This window comes from Gavialis gangeticus, unplaced genomic scaffold, assembly GCF_001723915.1.
Source record: "Gavialis gangeticus isolate Ggan-Ray unplaced genomic scaffold, GavGan_comp1, whole genome shotgun sequence".
NCBI lineage: Eukaryota > Metazoa > Chordata > Crocodylia > Gavialidae > Gavialis > Gavialis gangeticus.
In genome coordinates this window covers 51,839,322-51,857,471 of record NW_017728996.1, presented here as the reverse complement: position 1 = coordinate 51,857,471, position 18,150 = coordinate 51,839,322, and the positions used below count along the sequence as shown (strand labels likewise).

The window sequence follows — 18,150 nt, the reverse complement described above, 5'->3', positions numbered from 1 at the left end:
CTGCTTTACCCTCTAAGCCAGTGATTCTCAAACAGGCACCCTGGGGTGCCACTCCATCTTTTGAAGGATGTTTGAGCTGTGAGGAGATAAGGTGATAAACTAAGCAGGTAAGTGCAGGCTCAGTGTTGTCCCTGGCTGGACAATCCCCCATTCCCACTGCCAGACCCCTCTGCAAGGAAGCAAGCACTCTGATCTAGAAATTAGTTTTTGAAATGAGGAGCCACTCAATTTACCAGGGTTAGGGAGGGGGGGGCCTCAGTTCCAAAAAGGGTGAGAACCAGTGCTCAAGGCACTAGGGCACCATAGGCCCACTACGCTGTTGCTCTGCTGCTGGGGGAGTTTTGACCTGGTCCCTGGAGATACTTATGTTTCTGCTGGAAAACCAATGTGTTCAGTGAGCATCCAATCCTGGTCAGGTCCTGGCCCTGTGCAGCTCCTTCTGCCTCCATGATCTCTTATCTCCTAGGACACTGAAAACAGGCTGCACTCAGACTGTGGAGACTCTCCAAAAGCACCATTTCCCACCCACCTGAGGGTTTGACAGCCAGTGCCAGTGTAATGGCATCAAGTCCTGAGACCCCTGGTCTTCTTGGGTCCTCAAGTGCTGAGAGCCCTGCGTTCCAGATACAGGGCATAGACGCCAAGAGTCGTGGTGCTCTGAGATGACCCTTTCACAATGGGATGTTGTGCCTTTGAGAGAGAAGCGGTGCAAATACCAAACTGGTAACCTCCTGGTGCAACACCACATGTGTGAGGCACATCTGTTTGGTCCCCACTTGCAAATGCATGTGGTCAGGAAGGCCAAATCCTTCCTGGGCCCAGTGCTGAGTGGTTTTCCAGGGGATCCTGCTGCACTGGACTGAGATGTGATTCTTCCCTGTACTGCTTTGAATTAGTGGTCTCCTGCTTGAACAATGAGGGGAAGAGTTAAGGATCCTGCCTCCCTATAGTCAGATCCTTTCCCACTGTCTGCTAATCATGTGTTTGGCCCTGTATCAGCACTTACCACCTCCAGGGCTGGAGAACACATAGTAGGAAATCTCAGCAGTCCTATTAAAACCAAACCTTGAGAAGTGAAGGTGGATACACCAGCTGCTTTATCAGCCATAAAGGTCTGGAATCTCCCAGGTAAACCAAGGTGAATGGCAGCTCAAGATGACAATGCAACGGGTTTGCAGGTTGGTGATAAGAAAGCAGTCTCCCGAGAGCTAATTCCCAGTGCCTTCCTGATTTGTAGAGGGTTGTGCTGCCCCTTTCAGCACCATCTACAGCCTGAGCTCTGAACTGGGAGGCAGCCAGCTTGGCCTGTCTCCATAGACCCTGCAAAATGCACCAGGCCTGATTCTCCTCTCATGTAAGCAAGTTTTATGATGGCAAAACTCCTCTGACTTACATGTGCTCACTAACTCCAGGCATTCAAAGATCATGAAACCACTGCACGGTGCCAGCTGGCTGCTGGCCTTTTAAATGCCTGCATAATAATTGCCCTCCCCAAAAACTATGAGACTGTCTTAAAAATCACGGGGTTTAAAAAAGATACTGCATTCTGAATGCTTTTGATTTGCCTTCAGGCTTTTTAGCCTCCCGTGGGTCATGTTTTCCACTTTCCTTGTGGACTCTGGGGACTAGTAATATAACTGTTTATTTAAATGAAAGCTCAGATTCTGGTGCATTCATGGTCCAGGGCTTTCAGAAATCACAAGACTCATGATACAGTTATGAGATCTGACCATTCTTACTCTGGATTTAGGCTGAGAAGCGAATCAAGCCCATTCTGGTTTTTGGGAAGGTATTGTCAGGAAGATGGCAGCATCAGTCCCTTAGCACAAGCTCACCTGCTTCCCACCCTGCATTTCAAACCCTGAGCGGGCAGTACCTTAGCAAGAAAACAAATTTTCTTTCCAGCTTAGTTTATTCTATTTTTACATTGATCAGTGAAGAAGAGAACAATCACGTCAACAACAGTCATCTATATAGTGTGCCAAAGGTTCCTAAGCTTTTGGGCTATAACAGCTCTACAAACATTACTTCATAGGCCTCTGAAATACTTTGACCTCTGAGGAGGAGCTTTGCAGCTGCATACAAGTGCACAGGAAAGCTACAGAAGAGAATAGGATGAGAAGCAAAAGACAAGCCTGTATCCAACTGAAATTGCTTTTCTGTACTGGAGCCAAGTAGTATTTATTATTGGTTATTATTAAGACAAATATGTCCAAAGGATAATGGCTCATACCTTTAATCTAGGGGGATACTGAAGCTAATAGCTGCCTAAACTGTCAGATTAATTTCGTGCAGCCACTTCTGGGGTGGAACCAGGCAACTGTTTAACAGCACTAAGAAACACAGCACAAGGGTTTAGGGAGGAAGTAAAGGAGAATTTCTTATCCAAACAAAACTCACCAGACTGCTTCCTGAGGCTGACAGTAGCTCCCTGAACTGGAGACTGGCCAGGGCATGAGCCTACCATCACTCATCCTGTAAAAATGGGGCCAGACTTGTCAGGGACCATGAAAGGCCAAGACCTTGGTTACATATTTCATTCCATTCATTGCTGAGCTCTCTGCAGTGGCTCTGGCTCGTTGGATGCAGCTCATCCCCAGGAGAGAGAGGGGTCTGGGAGACCTGCCCCTTGCTATTGTTCTCTTGTCTGTGGAGAGGCAGCCAGCACCAGGACTGCGATAGTCATTGCCAGGGCTTGTGTTTGTGCAAACCAGGACACTGACAAAGCAAAAACAGGGCAACACTTGCAACATCTTGACTTCCCAGAGCCTCCGCTGAGCAGGCCAGATATTTGTGGTCCATCCTTTGCACTACCCTGGGCAGTCCCCCAGAGACAGCAAGTCATGGAGGTGAAACTTGTGTTTTCCCCAGAGCATACCCAAGTCTGCCAGTCCCACATACCCAGCTGAGAAACTGGAGTTTTCACGCCCCTCCCCCATATTCTAGAGACCCCAAGTGAGGCTGGTGTATTGTGATGGACAGGGACACTGTGGGCAGCTGAGGACAAAATATAACCACTGTGTCCCTGCTATCATTCACACCACCTTTCTACTGCTGATACCCATCACCTCCATAGCAGAACTGTGTACTCAGGCCCCTTCTAAGAAGTCCATGTGAGGCTCATCCACCTCCTCACTGCTTATGAGTCAAGGTGCCATGGTAGGTAGGAGCCAAGGCAAACATGGAAAAAAGGCCAAACCCCAGCTGCAGCAGTGCAAACCCACTGTGCGTGCTAGGTCCTGGAAGTGCTGACAAAGGGGACACATGGGTTCTTGAAAGAGAAGAGGCTGGTGAATGGGGGGATTCACAGGAGTGCTGTGGCCACCACACACCGAAGTAAAATGCCTGCAAGACAGCGCAAGGCCTCCAGGAGATTACCTTTGACACAGGAGGTTTCTGACCCCATTCTGTATTTCTGCTGCTGTTACCTACTCCTGCAGTGGCATCCAGCACAGGAGACATTAATTCATCTTCCACTTTTGGATGCAGCCCCACTGGGTAGAAACAGAAGGTTGTTCCCATCTGGTGGTAGGCCACTGCTTATGTGAAATGAGCTTGTTGGGACTCAGAGAAGTTCCCAGAGGACACTTCATCAGCAGCTAGGGCAGGAACTGACTGACCAGGGAGGCTGCACTTCCCTGGATATGGTCCCTCTGTGCCTGGGAAAGGTGGCAGGGAGCTGTCCCTCCTATGTGGACAGAAATGCTCCAGTCCCTGGGGCTGTCAACCCCTACTCAAGCAGTTATCTGGATCCTGTGGCCTCTCCTTCCCTGAAGGGGGGTGAGCCTTTCCTTCTTGGCTCCATCCACCTTTCTCAGCCCTCCACCAAGTAGATGCCAACCCGATACAGAAAACGAATCACCTCCTTCTGCACCTTCCCGTTCCGGTTGTTTCCTCTCCTGCTTCTCTCAGGCCCCCTCCTTGCAGCCCCGGCCCCTGGACTTGCTGGCTTTGTAAGGGCTTGGGAGACTCTCCTCAAGAAAGAAACTTGAGAAGCCTCTTCTCAAGCCTGGTCCCCCCTCCCCTCTGCCAGGCATCCAGCCATCCAGTTCTTGTCACGACTGAGCAGCCCACCTGCTGGGTGCGTGGGGGATGAGGCAGGGTTACAAGCCCTTGAATGCCAGTCATTGCTAGGCTGGAGCAGGTCTGAATGAATCATCCACTGCAGTCACCAGGTGCCTGTGGGGTTGCTGGCTCTGCCATCTGAGACTCGCCTGTATGCCAGGGCAGGTCTCAACACACCAAAATGCCTGGTCAGAGCAGCGCCATCAGCTCCAGTGCACTCTCTCACCACACCACACCACACCACACCACACCAACATGGCTACAACCTATACCCCTCTTGCACTGCAGTCACTTTGCAAAAGGACAAAGCATCAGACTGCTGCTTCCCTCTGCAGGGATGGTACAGGGTCTGCAATCAGATGTGTTTTCAATAAGGGCTTCTGATTTTGGGTCCCTCCATTAGATGCACAAGTCATTGGGCAGCTAACAACTAAAGGCACTGGGAATCTGTGGCTGCTTTTGCAAACCTGACTACTTAACCTGTCTGTGCCTCGGTTTCCCCCTCTGCTTTGTTATATTAGAGTGATCTGGCTTACCAAGCTGGGACAAATTCATTCATGTGTGCAGCCTGCTTTGTGTCCTTCAGCTAGAAGGTACTGCCAGGTACTATCAAGCAGGCAGCATTTAAAGGGCCTGCAGCCAGTTATGATTACCCTGTGTGGGCCCAGGGAAATGCCTGGCTGGGCCTTCATTGTTGCTGGTGGCTTTGCAATTCATTTGTTAATCATGGAAAGGGGCTACATTTGTGAGGGAAATTCTATGAGACAAAGAGCCTGCCCAGCAGGGCTGTTTCTAGAGCCAGGAAGAGAGGGATTTCTTAGGCAGCTGTTTGGATGCTGGCCCCTGGGGTGGGGGAGCACAGCATTCCTCAGACTTCCTGATCAGATGGCAACTGGTCAGGTCTGCAAGCCCAGACCCCCTGTGCAGTGTAGGGAAGGCAGCACTCAGCACCTCCCCCCAGCTCAGACAAAAGGCAGGAAGTGCTAGTGTCAAGAGCAGCAGCTAATTTTGGATGCCCCTGTTTTTGGTATCCCAGCTTCACACTCCCTGTGTCTGATTTTTTTGGTTGTTTGGGGGTCAAGGCATTCACTTGGGCCTGGGGACACCCGGGTTCCAGTCCCAGTGCTGCCACCATCTCTCTGGGTGACTTGGGGCAAGTCAGCGAGCCCCTCTGTTCCCATCTGTCTGGTGGACAATAGTTCCTGTCCTGCTGCCTCTTGGTGGTGTGAGGAGAAATGCATTACAGGGTGTAGGTTGTAGCCGTGTTGGTCTCAGGACACAGGCAGACAGGCTCTTTGGGTAAATCTGGTATCTTTTATTAGATCAACTCAAATAGTTGGAAATTTATTCCATCCAGGAAGAGCGCACAGCAGCTGCAGATATGTCCTCAGCCTGACGAAGGGTATTTATATCTGAAAGCTTGCAAAGAAGAAGTTTTCCAACTATTTAAGTCGGTCTAAGAGAAGCTATCAAATTTACCCAATGATCCTTGTCTTACAGAGTATGAGGAGCTTAGACCTAAGGGGCTGGGGGCAGATAAACACTGCAGAGAAATAGGTCTTGTCAAACAAACAGGCGGAGAGAATGCCCGAGAAGATGTCCATGCCTCAGGAGGCCATGCCACAGCTGGGCACAGTTTCCCCACTGTGTGGATGATGCATAAGGAGAGCAGCAGCCTCAAAGACCCAAACCTCAAAGCAATGCAAGAGAGAAAATGGATGCAGCCAGAAATAAACCAGTAGGTAGGACAACCTCCAGGGTTGCCATCAGGTGATACTGCTGCAGGGTCTCCGAAGGGAGCTGCAGTCAGGGTACATTAGACTCATCCAGGCTCCCAGTGCCAGCACTCGGGGGGGAGGGGGGGCTGTGCAGAAGTCACAGCCACTTTGCCTGGCTCAGAAGGATAAATGTGCCCTGAGCTTGTCCTGTGACCTGACAGCCTGAGAGCTCTCCTGGCCGCGAAGCTCAGAAAGGCTGGGCAGACGGAGAGATGTCAGTGCTGCTATATGCTCTCCAGGCCACACCACCAGCATTGCCTCTATCCTGTTGGAGCTAAGCTACAGCTGGGCACTAGGAAAGCCACACTGGCCGTGTCTGATGAAAATGGAAGGTGGAGCTGTGGGTCATCCATGAGAGCTGCCTGAGCCACCTTCCCCTCAGCCTCGCAAGGCCTGAGGAGCGCCCTCCCTGTTATCTAGGAGAGGGCCCAGGCAGAGATGAGCCACTGGCCAAACCTATTAATCCTCTGTGATCTGTGGAGGGGCAAGAAGTCCCATGTGAGGGTGCATCCAGGGTCTGCAAATAGGACAGCAACACATCCTGGCTACCGACCCAGGCCCTATCTGACGTGGGGAAAATTCATTGACCAGTCAGACCAGCACTGTCTCCCTGCGAACGTGGGCAGGAGAGAGCAGGAGTCAGGGAGGGGAGTGAGGATGGGGGGAGAGTGGTGCTGATGCAGCCTTTCCCAAAGAAGGACGGTTGGAGACAGGGTTGTAACCTAGGAGGCTGCTGGTCCTCCGTGTTCAAGGTGTTCCCTGGGGAGAAAATAGTGCCAAGGTCTCTAGTTAACTCTTGGTCCCCCAAAATGACCCACCTTCCCCTTTCTTTGGGACTGGCAATACCTGCGAGTGGTATGATCCCATCCCACAGCCTTGTAGGCTGCAGATCCCCAATGTCTGCCTAAATCTCCTTGAGCGAAATCTCAGGGGGAGGCTGCATTTGTTCTCTGCTACAATGAAACCCAGCAGTTTGGATTGAACCTGAGCAGCCTTATCTGCAAAGCAAACAGGACATTCCTCCCAGCAAAGAAACAGGCTGGCTCACTTTCCAAGTCACCTCCTGAAACAGCCAACTGGGGACCTTGCAGTAGGTCAAGCTGAAGAAACAAAGGTGCTCTTGGTTTTCATCTCCCTCAAAGCCCACAGTGTCAGAGCCTCTCCTGACTGTAGCAATGCAAGCAGCTGTTTGGGGGATGGTATAAAGGGAAAGGACATCTGGGAGACCCTATATAAAAGAGCAGAAGTGAGGGAGATGGTTATAATGTGTCCCACAGAGAGGGGTCTTTCCCTGGGCTGCATAGAGAGGTCCCAGACCTATACCCGGCTGTCCCTGAGGGCAAGTCAGGGGGCAGTCTGTGGGAAGGACCTCAGGGCAGGTGTCATGACTTCTCCAGCATCTCATCTGGTGCCAAACCCAGGAAGGCTCATATCCCACATGCACTGGGATTTTTGTGCCTTGCTGAGCCAGGCAGGTGGGGAGGGAGACTTGGCCTCTGGGTCCCAGAGTGGCGAATGGGCTGCTGGTGCACCAGGGCTGCCTGAGTGTGTGTCTGTGCACGCGCGCGTGTGTGTGAACTTTGTGCAGCGCTGCATCCCCCCCGGCGGTCCTGTACTGCTCCTCTAGCCGAGAGGATCACATGATTCCAGCCTGGAGCTGCACTGAGCATGGGCGAAACCATCCGGGCCGCTGTGCTCCTGTAAGTGCAACAACAAAGCCTGCAGATCAGGCAGCCGGCAAGCCTTTTGTTTTCTTCCAGTCAAGCCCCAGGTCCCCCTTTTGTCTGCTGCCCGGCAGAGAGGGGCTGGCGATTCTCCCCCCAGCCCTTGCTCCTGTTGGCCTGCTCTCGCACTGCTGCCTTCACAGACTGGGACCAGCGTGACAGCCTCGCTCCCTGGGCCTAACGATTCTGCAGGGTCTTGGCCAAGGAAACTGCTGTGAGTATTGAGGTGGGTTGCTTGGCACTGGCTGCGGCTGGGGAGGACTGGAGCTGTGTTGGGGGCTGCCTGTCACTGAGCTGGGACGGGAGGAGGAAGAAGGGGCAACGTAGGGGGCCGGTAATCCCAAACTGCTGCAGGAAGGTAGACAGGCCCTGCCGCTCTGGGCACTGTCCAGTGTGCTGGGCACAGGTGTGGCATGGGCCAGTTGGGGAAAGACCCTACTCGGGGCTGAGGCTTTCCTTCTGGGAGGAAGGAGAAGGCAGTCACAGTCACCCTTGCCCTTGCCTATGCAGATTGGCAGAGCGAGATGCCACCTGCCCAGTACCCTTTGCATGTGATTTGCTAGCAGCTCCAGTGCTACTTTTGCAGGGTAGACTTGGAGCCTGTAGCAGGCAGATGCACAGGGGTCCAGCACAGGAGGTGGGGCTGCTCTCAAGATGCTTGCCATGTGGCCCTGGGAATCCAGGCCGAGTCCTGCCCCTTCCTCACACTGCCCCGTGTCCTCCTGGTCAGACTCTGTCCTGCTAAGAGGCTGCGTCCTTGGCTGGCTCTACAGAATCCAAGTCAGGGTCTTCTGCCCTCTGAGGAGAGCACTTCTCCCCCACATAGGACCCAGAGCATCCCCCATGCAGGCAGCAGGACCTAGCCCAGAGGGTCCTGCCATCCCTTTCCCTGGGAAAAGCTCAAAGTGGAGGGGTCAGGCTAATGCCCAGTAGCATGGACTGCAGTGGGGCCTGGCCCCTGGTTCCCTCACCTGACAGCTGTGGCCACAGCTGAGATGGAATTTGGCTCTAGTCTTGCTTGGATGTTGGCACATCTGATTTAAAGAGATGCTGCCACAATCTGTGACTTCAAATCCTATGCGGAGGGACTCATCCCCACCCCCATCCACGAATGCTGCTGTGTGTTTACGTGCAGGCTCCAAGCAAAACCAAGTGCTCTGTCCCGGGGCAGGCTGGGTCTGCTGCTCCGGGGAGGAAGTGCAGGTGCCCTGCATGACTCTTTCCTCTTGATCCATGCCTCTGGTCACAGGGGGGCCGTGCCATGGTGCTGCTGGCTGGGGAAGGAGGCTGTACAGCTTTGGGGAGAGAGGGAGAAATGCCAGAGGACAAAACAGAGCCCAAAATGTAACTCTGTGATTGTGCAGGACAAGTCTCCTAACCTCTCCCGGCCGAGGGCACTGCAGGGAGCAGTGCGGGACCTCGCACTGCTCTGTAACTCTGGGATACAGGACAGTGCAGCACCCCTGGCTGGGAAGGGCAGTGGGCAGACTTCCCTGGCTCCCCCAGTTTCAGCCTCCCTTCGCTGGTATTGCTGTAGGCATTGACACCTAGTAAGGGCCCTGCACCCTCTCTGCCTGTCCCCTGTATCCCCGGTTGCTTTTAAACAGGAGGGCAAAGCCCCTGCCCTGCCTGTCTCACATCTGCTCTGCCTCCCCCAGACGCTGCTCCAGGAGGGGTGGCTGGGTGAGAGCCTGCCCCACCGCAGGGCAGCTCCATGTCAGGCTGTGACGGGATTTGTGTTCACGTTGGCTGTGGAGGGAGCCTGCCCTGTCTGGGTCCCTCTGCCAGCAGAGTTCACTCGGGCAGGCTGATCATTGTGCCACACACTAAGTCTGCCCAGGCCTTTTTGTTGCCTGTGTCTCCTCCAACTCCTCTAAGGGGATTTATCCCCCGAGCCTGGAGGGGGAGGTCAGTGGGATCCTGCCAGAGCAGCTGATCCAGCTCCTGCTTTTCCAGGTGTCCCTTTTTTGCTGGAGCCTGAGCATTTTCACAATGGCTTCTCTGAAAAACATGCACAGGCTGACAAGGAAGGCGTGAGAGGCTGCTGCCAGGATGACTCAGTGCTGGGAGCTGGGTGCTGGGCAGTGTTTCTCTCTGGGTCACATCTGTTCCTGGGCAGGATGGCCTCAGACATCCTTGGAAAGGCCTGTGGTGACATATAACCCTCCCCCTCACATGGCTGAGACCCTCAGGATCCAGGGCCCAAATATTTGGTAGCTCTTCCACCTTTTTCCCTGGGCAGTGGCTTTATCAGAGGAATGTACATGTAGTGCGTTGGCCCAGAGAGTCCTATGGGGAAAACTACTGCCCAGGCAGCTACAGGGTGAACGTCTGGAGCGAAGTCTGGTGTCCTGGCCTTGTCGGCCCCTGTGTCCTGTAGTGGATAGTATGGCCTGCTGGGCTTCTCTATCTGGAACATTATGAACATGCAGTCACCTGCAGACCGCTGCACCACCAAAGGTCTGTGGTAGGGAAACAAACAGCCTGTTTTCCTCTTCTTCCCAACCACCTCCTTTCTCCCAAGCCAGGACCATCCTATATAAGATGGAGGTGACAGCCATGCCACAATGGACAAGCAGCACCCTGGCATGAAAATGATATCTGCCTGCCCTTGAAGTGAGTAGGAGCCCTGAGGTAGGAGGAATCTCCCTTCAAAAAGATCCAATATTGCTCGGACCCTTCCCAACCAGCCATTGCTGTGCTGTTATTTCCTAGGATGTCTTGTGCTAGGGAAGGCTGGGCCGGGAGTGACCTTGCTACAGACGTGCTTGTATATCAGGTACCTCTGCATGAGAAAGCCAGAGACTGGTATCCAAACATTTGTTACAGAGGAGACTCTGGCAGGTATGATAGACCCTGGGCCTTGACACATGGCTCCAGGAATAAACAGGCACTTGCTGGGATTTGGATTGGCCTGATAACTGTGTATATATTCCTGCTCTCTACTGTACACACTGTGGGTGGCAGATTTCAAGCCAAGGTGTTTCAACTTTGCTCATTCAATAGCAGCACTTGTAGTATTACCAGTATTACCAGCTTTGAGCACTGGGAATTTAAGAGTAGTTTCCCCCCCACCCCTCCCCTCTGCCAAAAAAAAAATGAGTTTGGTTTAAAGAACACAAGGATTTAGAAATCTTTTGTGTTCCCTTTCATTTGGCTTTCAGCTGCATTGACTTCATGTTTCCTGGCTTCCCCCCCACAACCATATGGACTATAAACAGCTTTATTTAAAATTAAAGCTGACGTGCCCCTACCATCCCATGACTCCAGGAGCTGGAGCTTTAACCAAAAAACCCAAATGCAGTGAAACTAACAATAAGATGGCAACATGGCACTGGTAGTTTGCCCAGGGTCTGAAGGCCACTCCTAATGCATCTGAAATGGAGGTGCTTGTATTTATATTACAGGAGCGTTTAAAGTCCCCAAATGCAATCCGGCTCCATTGTGCTGGGTGCTGCACAAACCCAGGAGGAGGCAGTCCCTGCCTCAGAGAGCTTACAATCTATACAAGGGAGAGAGGGACACAGCAGGCCTGGAAATAGCAGAGTATGTGCTGGAACCTGATGTCCCTCCCTGCAGGTGACACCTCTGTATTAAATATGGGGGTAGGGACAAATGGCCGGGCAGTGCAGCCCAGTGATTAGCTTCCTGAACAGGGAAGCAGGAGTTACCAGGTTGTCTGTCCTCCAAGCTATTTCCTTAATCCCTAAATTGCAGGTGTTCTCACCTGTGTGAGTGAAACAGCCTCCAGAGCCTTCAAGTCTCAGCGCGCATCCAGGTAGAACACACTGGAGCATTGCCCCCTGGGATATGTAGTTTCCATAAGCCTATGATCTGTTAAAGAGAAGTTTGTTCCCTGTTTCCGCCCCGAATAAAAGGCAGCAGCAAGAAGTGTAAGGAGCAGGCAGCACAAGATTGTCAGCTCTATAATTTGCAGATGGGAGAAGCTTTTCTGCGGTAGTAGCTGCCCAGATGTGCTCCTGGGTTGAGGAGTCTCCCAGCAAAATCCCATCAGGGAAAGAACTGTAGCACTGAGGATATCCAGGGCCAGCCAGCTCGCAGCAGTCACAGAGGACCTACCCCCAGGTCTGGGAGCAGCTGAAAGGCCAGTGCAATCCCTTGTCTTCCCACAGGGCCCTCTTCCTTGGATTAGGCAGCTGTGCATTGAGGAGGGAGCTTAGAGAGAGAAGTGAATGAAGTCCTTGGGGTTCATTGTCCTGGGTTGGTGGTGCCTGAGGGGTTCATCACCTGGCACTGGGGCTCATCTGGAAGGGCTAGTTGGGGATAGTTGCTTAGAACAAGCATGGAACTGAACTGAGCCCTGCCCCAGCCCTTGGGAGTGAATCCTCTGCCCAATGCCCTTTTCTTGTCACAGGGACCTGCAGCCTGACCAAGCTTTGTATGTATAGGTGAAGGTGATGTGACTTGCCAGTGGTCATACAGCGACTTGGTGGCAGAGGCAGGGATTCAACCCTAATACCTTGCAGTGCCACCAGGCCTGAGCATTCAGAGCTCATGAGTCAAGACCCTCCAGTCACAACACGATGGTACACCTTGGGGGTTTGGCCTTCTGGCTTCTGAATCTTGAGGTTGTCTTTAGATCCCATTTCCCACTTTTCTAAGCAATGATGAGGGCTAGAAACTTCCCATTTAATTGATAACTGAGGAGTTAACTAATCACATGCCTCTAGGAGCTGGGGCTGTACAAAGAGTATTAACTATCATAAGACAGATGTTGCCATCTCTCTTAATTTTATCTAGAGTCCCAGGTGTCAGGAGGAACCAGTATGCAGATAGTCAGGACTGGACTTGACCCTAGAAAGTCACAGGCCAGGGGATCAGGAGCAGATGAGACCAGGAACCAGAAGTACAGGTGCATATTGGAGCCACAAGGTCAGGTTTGAAAGGATCAGGAAGCAGGGACCCAGGTTGGAGTCTGGAATAAGGAACTAATAGGCTGGAACTAAGAGCAAGCAGAAGCCCAGGGTTAGCCAGAGAGACCTTTCTCCCATTGGACAGGCTGGTGGACCCTGGAAGGATGACTTCTTATAAGCAAGAAACAACATCCTTACAGGTATCAGGGGCAGCAGGAGTTTTTTAAAATTACGAATGTGTCAAACTCTTGATACCTTCTCCATCTGTGTTTTATGTTTATACAACACTAGTGCCCCTTCCCCTCTCCTGCTTTAGAAATATTCCCTTTGGTCCCCCCTCTCTCCCCAATTTACCCCTTACCCCACTTCTAACTCAGACTTTACTATGAGTAGGCCAAAACTGATATCAAAGACCCTTCCAGTCTTGATTACACTGTGTATCTTTGCAGGTAAACTCCTGCTTGCCACCACACTCAGCCTCCTCTGATAACCCACCTCCTCCGACACCACTACAAGGACTGGCATGCCCGCAGGACTTATGTTAGCCCTATGTGACTAATTAAAAAGTTTAAAACCTATATTTAAAGGTATATACAATGTTCTTCAAGTGTCATACATCATCCTGTAAAGCATATAGAGCTATAACACATGTATCACATAACAAATGCTTGAAGGGTGATTAAAGAGAAGATAGAGATGGCCTTTTATCTGTTGCTGTAGGGGGCAGGACTAGAAGCAATGGCCTTAAACTGCAGTAGGGGAAACTTAGGCTGGAGATTAGGAAGAACTTTTTGACTATAAGGGTTGTTAAGCTTTGGAGCAAGCTACCTAGAGAAGTTGTGGAATCTGTATCTTTGGAAACTTTCAAAAGCAGGTTGGGCAGACACTTGGCTGGGATGCTTTAGTTAGGGATGCTCCTGCCTTGAGCAGAGGAGCTGAAGTAGATGACCTTGTGAGGTCCCTTCCACCCCTACTTTTCTATGATCCTACGATTACAGTGGACATGCTAAAAATTGGTATATCAAACACAAGATTTTTTAAAACACGTAAAACCCACTCAAAATTCACCACCAGCTAAAACTTGGTCCCAGGGTTCCTTGTGAATAAAAGCCCCCAGTCACTTTGTGTGTGCTCCTTCCCATCTAAGCTCTTCATATTCATTGTTAGCATAACATCGAAGTTCACGTAGTACAAGTTTCAAGCAATCCTTAATCATAAAAACTAGGCTTTTAAAAGCCAGAAGATTTTGCACTCTCTCATTTTAAAAGAGATTAAAAATATCCTTAAAAATGCACTCTCAGGTCCTTTGGATACCAGCCCATATAAAACCACATCTTTTGTGAGGGTTTTAACATACAGCATTGTAGCCAGCTATTCCTCCACTCTGCTCCATACTTTTGGAGACAAAGCAGTGGCAGAACAAGTCGGATATCAATTTTTCATCCCCACACAATTCCCATGGGCACCCTGGGGTCCAACTGAGGCAGTTGGAAAGAGGCCACTAGCAGCCAGGCCCACTTGACTTAGGCCAGCTGGGGGCTAATTAGCTTGCCTGCTCCCCTGACTCCTGACACTGCATGAGCACAGACTGTGCACCGAGGGCTCCTAAAGCTCAGCTTTGCACTGTTCCTGCTCTAAGTCTACCTGCGCAGGTCCTCTGGCCCTGCTAGAGCTGCAAAAAGAGAGCCTCAGCTGTTTAGCTGTGTCCCTTTAACTGTGTCAGGGAGGGTGTGTAGCATCAGGGTTGCCATATTAGATCACTACCCCTGGAAGGTCCCTCGCTCGCAAGTGTGCTCCTCCCTGCCTCGGTTAATCTGATTTTACATTACTACAATGTAGTTGATATGAATCAAGTGTTATGTCTTCAACTACTTTATAAAACTTCTAGTGGCACTCACTGGGTTCTTTGTTTTAGGGTATGTCTACACTGCCCACAGTGGTGCCTTCTGGTACCCAAGCTAGTTTTTGTAGACCTAAAGCCTGTCCTGGAAGTTAGGTCCTAGAAGTAGGTAGTCAGCAGACACAGCTTTTTGGACTGAGCTATACTTGACTGGTGTCTGCATATTGATTGCCCAAAAGCTCTCTTATTGCAGAATTATGGCCAACTGGCAGTCCTCGTACCCTTTTGGGCTGTCAGGCACTGCTGTACGTAAACTGCTGAAAAAACAGGCTCAGCGTTAGGAGACACAGCCACCCTGCCTTACAGCATTCGCTCTGGCCTGGGGCACTGCAGAGTTACATGCTTTATTCTGTTGTGAACAATGCAAAGGACTTGGCACCTTGGCAGCAAAGTGCCCAGGGCTTGCTCTGCAGGCTCTGGCATTTAGTGCTTCCAATCCTGCTAGGCGGGGGTGCTGCTGGGCCAGACACTGTGCCTTCTGGCCAGGCTAGCCCAAGGAGGAAGGGCTGCCTACAGCCTGAGAAGAAAGGCAGCTTGGTGGCGAGGGCGCTGTTCTAAGATCTGGGGGATACATGTCTGCTCTGCTGCCAATGCTGTGTGACCTTGGGAAGTCACTTTGCCCTGTAGCAGATTTGAGCCACAGGGGCAGCCGTGATACCCCTTGGTGGCTGTGTGGCTCCTGCCTGGCTCTGCCTCTGATGTGGCCCTCCTTTAATTGCTTGTCTACCATGCCTTGTTGTCCTTGAAATTAAGTAAGGGAGGCTGCCCAGGGGCCTTAGAGAGAGCCTGAGTCCAATCAACTCCTCAGCAGATCCCTCCTGGACCCCACTAGTCTCAATTCAGCCCTTATGCTAAATAGGCCCCCTCAGCCTGGCAGTGCCCCCACAGGATACCTGTCATCCTAAGGGCTACCTGTATGTGGCTCCATTCCTCCCCTACACAACAGCCCAAGCCTTGCGGGTGTTATCACTCCAGGTATTAGTTTCTCCTAGCCCCTCTCAGGACTCTCAGACCCTCTGGGTCTCTCCACCCTCTATCTCTGGGACCACAGACCCCTAGCCCCATCATGTAGTCCCTCCCAGAAACTCTAATCCCTCACTCCAACCCTTCCTGGCCAGCAGGTCCTCTGTTCAGCTTCCTGACTCAGTCTCTTCTCTGGGCTGGGGAACCATTTGTACCCTGCTCAGATCCTTCTCTCCTTCTCTGGGCTGGTGGGCACTATTCCCTTATTCAGCCCCTCCACTGGGCGGTGAAACCTTCTGTGCCCCACTCAGCCCCCTTCTCTGGGCTCATAGGCCCTATTCCCTTGCCCCCTATCCCCACTCAGCCCCTTCTCCAGGCCAAGAACCCTCTGTATCCCCAATGAGTCCGTCTTCTGGGCTGGGGAATTGTCTGTAGGTCTCAAACCTGCCTCCAGCGGGTCTCAAAGCTTGTACCTCAAACAATTATTCCAACATAAAACAAAGCCCCTCTGCCTGCATAAACTCTTTCTTCTCTGCCCCAGGTAATATTCTCTGGTTCCCAGGCTTGCAGAGTTATATCTGCTTTTCCTGCCTTCTGGAGTCCTTCAGGAGTCGTGCTGCAGAGAACTCCTTTCTTTAACTTCTCAGGGCTAGGCTCCCTGACCTGTGCAGGCACTTATCTAGCTGCAGTGGAGCTTTCTTCTGGTCAGGTGAGCCTGCCATTAGCCCCTGTACCACCTGGAAGCTGCCTTTTACGCAGCTTTTCTCCTAAAGTAGCAGGCACACCACAGTGCCCTCCTACAGCCCTCCTCTCTCTCCCTCAATTCTTCATCTTTAGATGGGGTTAATACCACTGCCTTCCCTACTGAAGACATTGAGCACACCTACATGTGCACTTTAATGTGCATTAGCCTATTTTAATGTGCATCAGAGTGTCACAAAAGGCACACTTTTGCTAATGCACATTAAAATAGGCTAATGCCAGGTCCTTTATGGGTAGAGAGCCTGGGGCACTGTTTCAGAGGAAGAGCACAGCAGGCAGTGGCCTTGCCAGCCCAGCCCAGATTTCTCATGCACATTTGTGGGGTGGAGTTAGAAAGGCAGATACAACAGGGGACTTCTGAGGGAGTGCAAGAAGGTCTGGCTGGTAAGGCTGCTGGCCCACGTTTGTGCCAGCGCTGGGGAGTGTGGCTGGTATAACAAAGGCAGCCCGTGAATGGCAATGGCTGCACTGCAGCCAGTCACTAAGGTTTCCCTGCCTCAACCGAGTTTCGACACTTCCTTGTCATGGAGAAGAAACCACTCAAGGAAACCCAGCCCAATGTCACTGGGGCTGACCACGGCACCGCCTAAGTATATGCCAGATGAGAGCCCTTGCTCCTGAATGCAAGGCTCAGCTCTCCCAACCCCAGCGCCTGGCTCTCCATGTGCAGTTGTGCTGAGCAGCCCCAGACATCCTCGGGGGAAAGGAGTGTCAGTGATAAAGTTTGTTCCCTGTGGGGAGATGACTGTGGGTTAAGTTCAAACTCCAGGCCAAAGCCATCATTGCATGGACATATTCAGCTTGAACACTGACATTCTGGCAAATGGAGTGGGTCTGATTATCTCTCCAGTATGAGAGTTGCTCCAGGCTCTCTAGCACTGGCAGCTTTTGAGCAGCATGGTGGGTGGAGGTGGTGCAGGGCTGCCTCTGTCCCTAATCCACAGGGAGGGTGAGAGGGAATTGGCTATGGGGAAGGGCAGTATCTGTGCAAGAGATACCCCCAACTACAGCCAGAGCTCTGGCAGCAGATAAGGGCTCAAAGTTACCCCAGTCCCTGTCCCTCCTAGATGTCAGGAGAAGGTTGGGAACTCACAGCTATGCCAGGCCCAGCCGCAGCCTGCAGGCCACAGCACAGCCGCATGTTTCTGGCTTGGCTTCATGGTCCAAGCTGATCAGGAGACCACTGCAGGGTGGAGCAAGGTGTCCCGGGGTGCACGTAGGAATAGCAGCACCAGTGCGGAGACAACACTTTTGGAGCAGCCCCTCTGAGCATCGCTTTGATTGCATTTCTGAGCCCTGCTTGTGTTCAGGCATGTGGCAGCAGGCACTTGAAGGTGAGCTCAGAGCAGTAAGGGACCCGCACTGGCTTCTTCTCCCATATGGGTCACAGAGAAGCTGCCGGGAGGATCCTGAGAGGAAGAGGGGACCAGAAAGTGTGGGGTGGGTTGGAGTGGAGTTAGCTTTGGGGTTGGAAGCACAGTGGCACTTGGGGGCTTGGGGTAGCTACTTGGGACCGTACACTACAGAGAGACTATATATACAGGCTATACTGTGTTAGCAGGGGATCCAGCAGCCTGACTTTTCCTCACTGGGTTTCTCACCCTTGCCTTTGGGGTGTAACAGCCTGGAGGAAACACCCTTGGTTGATGTCTGGGCCTGTGTTTGACTGCTTAGGGAGTGGCAATGAGGGAAGCTGGGCTCAACAGCAAACTCTTCCTCAGTTCTCCCTGTGGTTCTGTCAGGCAGACATGGGTCATGGTTGCAACCAGCCTGTCATGTAAGACATCCCCCCACAGAGCCAGTGATGCTACATATGTCATGATGGGGTCAGAGCAGGGCTGGGGCCTGGCCATGCTGGTTGGACACAGCCGCAATCCTGACCCATGCTAGAACCACCAGTATGCCCTTGCCACTTTACTTGGGAGCAGCTGGGCCTGGGATTGTGGTGAGGCAGGGAGGCTGCTGGGTGTGCGTGTGGGTGGGTGGGAGATTATGGTGGGCTGAAGTGGCAGTGGGTGTAGGCACATTAGGCAGAAGATGGATGGTGGATGTTAGGGGATTGAGTGGCTGGTGACCATGATGGG

General features: G+C 52.0%; 1 protein-coding gene across 5 annotated transcripts in view; it reads left to right on the top strand.

The window, feature by feature from the left end:
* The first annotated feature begins 7,483 nt into the window (after positions 1 to 7,483).
* The window catches only part of PARP6 (poly(ADP-ribose) polymerase family member 6), a 47,302-nt gene continuing 36,635 nt past the window's right edge, over positions 7,484 to 18,150 (top strand). For 4 of the 5 annotated variants that reach the window (XM_019504504.1, XM_019504503.1, XM_019504502.1 and 1 more), the window contains exon 1: positions 7,487 to 7,781. The gene's annotated coding sequence lies outside the window, so the exon portion shown is untranslated. Of the gene's footprint in view, positions 7,782 to 18,150 lie in introns of all 5 variants that reach the window. The other variant, XR_002095224.1, reaches the window with a different exon arrangement.